Here is a 9594-nt window from a genome sequence, read left to right as displayed (position 1 = left end):
TTGGACATCAGTATGGTTTGCTCCCTCACTTCCTTCAAGTCTTCACTCAAATTTCCCCTCGAAGTAGGGCCCTTCTCATCCAAATTTCCACCCCTCACACTGCATACTCTCCTCTGCTTGAGTGCTTATCACTATCTAACATATTACATATGTTACATTTATTTTGCCTATTATTTGTCACCCACCCACTCCCAGAATATAAGTTCCACAAAGGCAGGGATATATGCCTTTCTTTTTTTCAATGCTATAATCCCTAGCTTCTAAAACAGAGTCTAGCACAATAATGGCTGCTCGACAAGTACTTGTGAACGAGTGAATGTATGTTTAATAAAGGCTCCCACACAGGGAAAAACAGATTCAGGAGCCAGTGTTGACACTGTGCTTCTCTACAGCCACACTGGAAGTGGAAGGCAAGAGACAGTGGCATAAAAAATATAGATGAATTCCAGCCTCCCTGGATTTCAAGGGAAACTGTTAAGGAGGGTAAGCTAAAGATGCTTTCAGATTTGCAAGATTCCAAAAATATTATTCTTGAGACTTCCCTGGTGGTCCAGTGGCTAAGACTCTGGGCTCCCAAAACAGGCGCCTGGGTTTGATCCCTGGTCTTGGAACTAGATCCCGCATGGCATAACTAAAGATCCTGCAGGCTGCAACTAAGAACAGGGACAGTCAAACAAATAAATAAATAAAAATAAATATTAAAAATATTATTTTCATGAACTCTTTATTAGGCAGCCATCAGGTGACTGACTTCATTAAAATGAGGGGGAAAAATACCCCAAGAAATAAGAAGATACAGATTCCAGGAAAATTGATTCAACACAAGAGGAAAAGCAAAGGGAAGACCTAGGGTAATAATTAGTAAAATTCTAGGCTGTCGTCATACAGAAAGTCTTGAGAATGATCAATCCATACAGAAGCAGGAGGACCTGGACTCCAGGAAAGATGTCTTTGAGTTAAAAACCAGAACTAATAGCTCACCTGATACATATTTACTCAAAGGAAAGGACTTCTACAGTCTGGTTAAGAGAGTTCATGAAATAATTAGTAACAGATAAATAGGAAGCTTGGAGAAGGCAATGGCACCCCCACTCCAGTACTCTTGCCTGGAAAATCCCATGGGCGGAGGACCTGGTGGGCTGCAGTCCATGGGGTCGCTAAGAGTCGGACACGACTGAGCGACTTCACTTTCACTTTTCACTTTCATGTGTTGGAGAAGGAAATGGCAACCCACTCCAGTGTTCTTGCCTGGAGAATCCCAGGAACGGGGGAGCCTGGTGGGCTGCCGTCCATGGGATCCCACAGAGTCTGACACGACTGAAGCGACTTAGCAGCAAATAGGAGGCTAAACAACACTATGTGGCTTAGTTATTTGCACAGTAATAATAATATAAAATAATGGTCAAATAATTTGATTAAAAATTGTAACCATGGGTAGAAAAGAATGTGGGGACATTGTATATAGAAGCCCAATCCAAATTTTTCAGAGTAAAAAGCTGACATACAAACACCTAAAGTAGAAGCAGAAACTAGCACTTAAGCATATTATATAGAATATAAATAGCTAAAGAAAGAAAAGAGCTGAAAGAAGCTGTCAACTTAGACTGGGCATGAGAGGTTGAGAGAGACAGGACCCTGACAGTCTCCTACTCTTCACTGTAAGCTTTGTAGTACTATTTGACGTTTTAGGTTATGTGAATGCAATTTTGCTAAAGGTAAAAATTAAAACTGAATAGGCTCGTGTAACATGAAGAAATGTCATTTAGAGTTATGGAAATAATAAAAGGAGCTGAACACAAATGGTACAAGACAATGGTTACCTCGGAAAAGTGGGATTGTGGGCTGATAATTTTATGACTACAGGCATGACCGCTAAAACAAAATTAAATGAATAAGACCAAATCACAGTAAAGGTTGATCAATCAGATGTCTGCGAGAATGGTATAGTCCTGAAAAATAGTTATAAATTAGCCTGCATTCATAAGAGCAAAGTCATTAGCTTGCATTTCACTAAGAGCCTTCTATCAGAATGCATATGCTTACAGAAAGAAACCCTTCTTGAGAAAATGAACATATCTGGGCTTCAGCGTGATAATGTCATGATGATTTGCCATTTTGAAAACTAGTATCTTAATATCAAGGAAAGGTACCTGTTGATTTAATAGGCAGACTGAAATCCAAATTCAAAACTCTCCACTTGAATCAAAATGACCTTCCCGTAAGAAAATTAATCCTCTTAGCATTTTGTTCTAATCTTATTTTAGGAGCAGATTTTCCCTAATACCCATTGGAGTCATTTGAGCTCTGACACAGAAATAGCAAAGAAACAATCATGATAGGTAAATACTGGGTCAGGACTTTTGTATGTGCTGTGATAGGTTCCATGGAACCCACGCATTAATTACTTTGAGGTTACCCAGGGGAAAATATCTGTTTTTATTTTTTAAGATATTCATGACATCTCTCAATAATTAGTTTGTTTCAACATTTCTTTTAAAATACTTTTATTAAGTAATATTTTAATACATACTGAAAAATGTAACACATGTGTAAGGAATAAAGTATGGTGATATAACAAATTTTAGAACTGGAAGATTACCAATACCGTAATAGCAACTCCCTGCATGTTTCTTTCCACATCCCATCCTTATTGAAAAATAGCATTCTCTATACCAACTTCACAATTTTCTGTTACGATTCAAATTAATTTCTTCTGGCTGTATCCTCTGAAGAATAATATCTATGGAACACTTTTGCTTTCACTCACAAATGAGTGAGTATAGTATTTGAAATTGATATCTAGTTGCAAGGCCAGCTTTGCTACAATCTGGCTACTTTTATAACTGTAGACAGGTTACTTAACTCTTCTGAGCTGCAATTTCCTCATCAGGAAAACAAGGATAATAATTTCTCATTTGTAGAGTTATTATCAGACTTAGATGAGCTAATATTTATGAAGTTCTGATTACCTATAGAAAGTAGATCATTGTCATCTCAGAATATTTTTACAAAGTATAAAGAAAAAAATAGGTTAATTATTTCACTTGGTAATGCTTGCTTCAAAAACAGAATCTAAAAAGAAATATTTCACTTGCTTTATCCTGGTTATTTTAATAACTGAATCCAATCAACCTGTATGGATGATTTTTTGGTTCATTGTGTAGACACTAGTTGTCAGGGTGGCTAAATGTCCTGTTTATGAATTCAGTAGTTTAAAACTCAACATAAGGATGGAGAAAACAATAGAGACTGCACATGAGAAACGTCAATAGGGCATTGATCTAGTTGCCAATCGTGTGTTTTGCTGACTCAGCATTATACAGACAGGAAAGGGGGCAATGACTTCAGAAACACTGAATTTTTGTTGTTCATTTTTTAAAACATTTTTCTGCCTTAAGAAATAATGGAGCCAGCTGTCACAATATAGCCGCCCGGAATGTTACCAATTATTCTGTCACCATGGTAGCAGTGTCTGGGGAACACATGATTAGATACAGGCTTCTAAAAAGTCAGAGGTTGACTTCTATATTTGTATAAGGAGACTTGTTTATCTGAAGAGAGATCACATTAACTCTCTGTACCCTCCTGAACTATATGAAATGCTACCTTCCTGGAAGAGAAGCTACTAGTGTGGAGAATTCCAGAATACCTTAAGATGGCCAACATCAAATAACTACAGACATGAAATGTGTTGCAACGATAGTAGGATGAAGAACTGGTCCTTTGATTTTAAACCTACCTGATGTATGCTAATGGTGATGGTGGTGATGAGCAAGGGATTGTGAGTGAATCAGGACAGAAAATTTATTATTACTGCTAAATGCAAACACTCAATCATTTTCATACATTTCAGGCCCGTTCTTCTTAAAGAGCCGAGCTACTTTATTTTCATGTGACATGCATTCTGTGTTGCAGTCCTGCCTTTTGACTCGTGTGTCTATGTGTGTGCTCAGTCATGTCCAACTCTTTGAGGACCCATGGACTGTAGCCCACCAGACTTCTCTGTCCATGTAATTTTCCAGGGAAGAATATTGGAGTGGATTCCCATTCTCTCCTCCAGCGGATCGTCCCGAGCCAGGGATCGAACCTGCGTCTCTTGTATTTTCTGTATTGGTAGGAGGATTCTTTACCACTAGCAGTGAAATATATGACAGGTGCACAATGAGGTTAATTTTAAAGGGCTCTTTGCCACGTTTTCTGCTGTCATCTGAGAACTGGGCTAAGATGATAGCATGATAAATATTTGGGTGAAATCCAGTCATGTGGCAGTTTGTCCCTTATATGATGCTGAAAGATGCATTTGACTGATTTTATGTTTCACCTACTTGACCAGTAGTTGTTTGACCAAATTGTTTTCTTTTGCATTTTGCAGACACAATTTAAGTGTGATGACTAGCTCTGTGGGACTTTGTCTTTAAAACTACTTGTTCAATCACTTCTAGAGTTTCAGTAATAAGGTTTGCCACTGAACTGTTTAGTCCAATTTATCTTATGATCAGAAACATCCACACAGTGGTATTGACATTCAGTTGAGCTTAAATTTGGAACAATGAAGTAAAATTTGAATCATAAAGGGATGGTTAAGAATTCTTGAGAATTTGTTTCCTAATGTGTGTGTGTGCTTAGTCACTCAGTCATTTCTGACTCTGCAACCTCATGGACCATAGCCCACCAGGCTCCTCTGTCCACGGGGATTCTCCAGACAAGAATACTGGAGTGGGTTGCCATGCCCTCCTCCAGGGGATCTTCCCAACCCAGGGATCGAACCCAGGTCTCCCACACTGCAAGTGAACTCTTTACTGTCTCAGCCTCCAGGGAAGCCCTGTTTCCTAAAAAGGGGGTTTAATTACTATGTCCAATTTTAAAATTTATATCTCATATTATTGTTATGAAACTTTATAGAACAGATCACTCTAAGCTTACTTCATCAATTCTTCATAAAAATACATTTTAATCTATTTACATTACAAATATCTAGAAGTGACAATATGAGCTGGTGCCAATGCATACTTATTCTCCTTTTTATGGATCAGTCACCTGGTTGCCGTAGAAACCTTGCTGGGAGGAGAACTATCTGGTTTTACATTCATATTCCTTAAGGCTCTTACCTCCAAAACTATGTGCTTTGATTTTTCTGTATCATTGCTATTAGTTTTATAAGTTTTTAAAGCTTTTTTTATGAATAATGTAGTAATAATACCTAGTCTTCCAGTTATGAATTTTTATAGCACTATTAAATATTTCTTCAAGGATTTTCTCCCTCAAATAATTATAAGGTGTATTTCCAGAATAGCTATTTGTAAATTTGAGGACTAATTAGAGCCTTGTGACATTATGATACCCATTATTGTAATCTAATAATAAATAAGTTTTTAAAAGTCACAATCCACTGATATATTTACTTGTTTTATGTACTATGAAACTTTTAGAAATATCATCTAATATTTCCTCTGCTGTTGTCACTGTTATTAGAAATAACTCTTTATTATGTTTAGTGATAGCATTATCAATAGAAATAGAAAGATTTAATAATTTTCATTAGAAATTCTCTATTGTAACATGATGATACTTTTGTTGCTTGTCAACAAACCATGAAATGTTTACTATGTACTGTCAGCTTGCTCTTACTTTATATTTTCTATATATAAAAATATATATGACATTCATAACATGTAACAAGAATATATTTGTCCTTTTTTATTTCTTCTGGAGTACAAATATGAAGTGGGTCCTGGCCAAAAACATCGCTTCAATTTCACACATTACTGCTGGCAGTGAAAACCGGCAAAATGTTCATGGAGGGTAGTTTGGTTCGTCAAAATTAAAAATGCTCACACTTTGACCCAATCACCTCAACACCAAGGTTTTTATTCTACAGATAATCTTGCATATGTGCAGCACAAAATGCATGCAAATGAAACATTTATTGCTGCCTATTTGTCATTTGGAAACATTAGTAAATGCTCATTCTTAACAGATTGTTTAGATGAAGTATGCTATATTTGTACTGTGGAGTACTATGATGGATTTGGAACAATCTTCAAGAGTGAAAACTCAAAGAGCAGAAGAGAGTATATATGACATATTACCTTTTGAGTGAAAGGAGAGAGAGGGGGGAAATTTATACATGTATGTTGGCAAATGCATGGATTTTATTTTAGAAGAATTGCCACAAAACTGGGTACAGGTTATCCTTCAGAGAGGGGAACTGGGTAACTGAATAAAAAGAGAGAGACAAGTTTTTATTGTATCTGCTTTTGTATCTTTGTATCATGTATGTAAGCTTACTTTATATTACACATACATATAGGTACACACATACATAATTTTAAAAAATAAAAGAAATATAGCCTCATAGTGAAAGTTGCTCAGTCGTGTCTGACTCTTTGTGACCCCAGGGACTGTAGCCCACCAGGCTCTTCTGTTCATGGGATTCTCCAGGCAAGAATACTGGAGTGGGTTGCCATGCCCTTCTCCACGGGATCTTCCCAACCCAGGAACTGAACCCAGGTCTCCTATGCTGAAGGCAGATTCTTTACATTCTGAGCCACCAGGGAAGTACACATACAGCCTCATGTCTTGGAATAAATATACTGCCCAATACTACTTTTCATTTCTTCTTTCCTCTTCTATAACTTCCATCACTTAAGAGTACTTAAGTTCTTTTATTAAAAAAGAACAGACATTTCTATCTTTATAACTACCAGCACAATTGTTTCTAAGTAGTTAGAGAAGACTTGGGCCTCTTAACCTTTACGTTTTAGAAGTGTTTGGTTTTGTAAATACAGCAATGCAGTTGGGCCTCTGCAGTCTAAAGAGAAGTGGAAATTTGATAATTATAAAAGAATCCCCCTTTGGAGGCTGGAATTGTTTGTAGTCTAAACTGAGTAATGGTCAAATTGCATCAAGGTACTATGTATACAGTCTCAGAATGATATTCTAATATAAAACTGTAATTAAATCTCTGAAGATGGTTGAGTTTGCACCATATAGAATTTGTAACATGCTATAAAATGTGTACCATATATGTAAAACATATTTAGAGATTCGTGGCAACAGGTTTGAAAACTTATCTCATGTTTTAAAAGAAGTTTTAAAGGTTAAAATAATGAAATAATGTCTAGTAGAAAAAATGTTAAAATGTCAATATAGAAAAAGAATTACAAAGATCTTATAAAGTTCTGTGAAAGGCTGTCTTGCTTAGAGGTGAAGACTGCCTCAAATTCTATAATTTGTGGTTATTTCAATGACTGTCAATGAGGAACAAAAGTAATTTTCTTAAATCTCAAGAACACTAGAAAAATATTTACATTATCATATGCATTCTCACAACACAGGTACAAATGCATGCAGTGCCAATTAACTAATGTTTTCCCTCCACCATCCCCAGGAATTCATATCTGCTTCTCTGCTAAGTATGTTTCAACGATGGTGCAGTCAATACACTCGATCCTCTAGAAAGTAATAATACATACCCCCTGGAGAAGGATGCCTTTGTTTCCTGGATCTTGGAGTCGTGCAACATATGGTCTGACAGATTCTAAGCTCCAAGTATCTATTTTTAGACATGATGGTTCTTTACCATTATCTTTCAATGAAAGAGAAAGTATTTGTTGAACTGAGACTTGCTTTCACAATAGTACCTAAGCTAGAAAGCAAGTGGTTTTGTCAGCTTAGAAAGTTTGGTGAGATGAATAATTTAGTCTGTAGGAGTAATATGTCTAGAGAAGAAATTTAAGTAGAGGTTAGGTAATGCAGGTAATTAATTAAATGATCTTAGGTTATCTGATTCACAATGACTAATTTAAATATGTCCTAGAAATACATACGGATCATAAGTCACGATTGTGATATTCTCAAGGGCAATACGGAACACATAATTCAATACACAATAGAAAAAATTAATCGCTTTATGTGCTTTAAAACATTTGAGAGTTCTCTCTCTCTTTCTACCTTTTTTATCTTTTGCTAATGTTCACAGAGAATCACAGTGCCTGATCAAAACAGAGAACAGAATCAAGCTAAGGTTTATATTTAATGCCAGGAAAAATGAACATATTTTAGAGCACTTATCTTTAGCTAGACAAATATGTGAATTTTAAAAAGTACTTTTTCTGAGAATTGTTCTAAACCTTACAATAGGGATTGCTTCTTTAGATTGTCACCGTAATTAACTGGGTACAAAGAATGGTGTGTTATGAAACTCCTTGGTACTAGGAAAATGATATTTAGCACTTCTCGTGGGCTGAAGAAGAGACTAACTTTCTCCATGTCACTGATGGCTGGGAAGTCATCAATCTTACCAACAGAAACAGATGCCAATAAACTCTGCCCTCATGTTCATTCCTGTCCTTTGTCAAACCTGCAGGCCTGTCCCCTGTGACACTGGAAAAGCAGACTACTTAGAGAAGCGAACCTCCATCATGGTGCTAGATATTTACATTCATGTGGTCCTCGGTTTAGAGATGAGTTGGGTTTCAAAACTTTAGTACCAGAGTAGAATTTTCAATTAAGACAATATTATAGGTGGTGCTAATGTTCTGGAACGAGTCTATAAAATGAAGTGTTAAAAGAGTAGTAAAACCCAAAATAGCTGTGAGACAAGTTCAGTTCACTTCAGTTCAGTCTCTCAGTCGTGTCTGCCTCTTTGAGACCCCATGAACTGAAGCATGCCAGGCCTCCCTGTCCATCACCTCCCTGCTTCAGCATCAGTCCTTCCAATGAATATTCAGGACTGATTTCCTTTAGGATGGACTGGTTGGATCTTCTTGCAGTCCATGGGACTCTCAAGAGTCTTCTCCAATACCACAGTTCAAAAGCATCAATTCTTCAGCGCTCAGCTTTCTTTATAGTCCAACTCTCACATCCACATGTGACCACTGGAAAATCTATAGTCTTGACTAGACGGACCTTTGTTGGCAAAGTAATGTCTCTGCTTTTTAATATGTTGTCTAGGTTGGTCATAACTTTTCTTCCAAGGAGTAAGCGTCTTTTAATTTCTTGGCCGGAGTCATTATCTGCAGTGATTTTGGAGCCCAATAAAATAAAGTTTGCCACTATTTCCACTGTTTCCCAATCTATTTGCCATGAAGTGATGGGACCAGATGCCATGATCTTAGTTTTCTAAATGTTGAGCTTTAAGCAAACTTTTTCACTCTCCTCTTTCACTTTCATCAAGAGGCTCTTTAGTTTCTCTTCACTTTCTGCCATCAGGGTGGTGTCATCTGCATATCTGAGGTTATTGATATTTCTCCCAGCAATCTTGATTCCAGCTTGTACTTCATCCAGCCCAGCGTTTCTCATGATGTACTCGGCATACAAGTTAAATAAGCAGGGTGACAATATACAGCCTTGACGTACTCCTTTCCCGATTTGAAACCAGTCTGTTGTTCCATGTCCAGTTCCAACTGTTGCTTCCTGACCTGCGTACAAGTGAAGCAAGTATCAAAAGAGAAAACAACACACCAATTAAAAATGACTTATGTTGAATGCTGGTGTCTGAAGAAAAATTTTCTTTAGAGGAGAGTAAAAAGAATACAGGCTCTTGTGAGAATTCTGAAGAGCTTTTATTAGTGCTTTTAGGAACTCTAGAGC

The sequence above is a fragment of the Bos taurus genome, chromosome 4 (assembly GCF_002263795.3).
Source record: "Bos taurus isolate L1 Dominette 01449 registration number 42190680 breed Hereford chromosome 4, ARS-UCD2.0, whole genome shotgun sequence".
NCBI lineage: Eukaryota > Metazoa > Chordata > Mammalia > Artiodactyla > Bovidae > Bos > Bos taurus.
The sequence above is the reverse complement of the archived record's forward strand: the minus strand, read 5'-3'. Positions refer to the sequence as shown.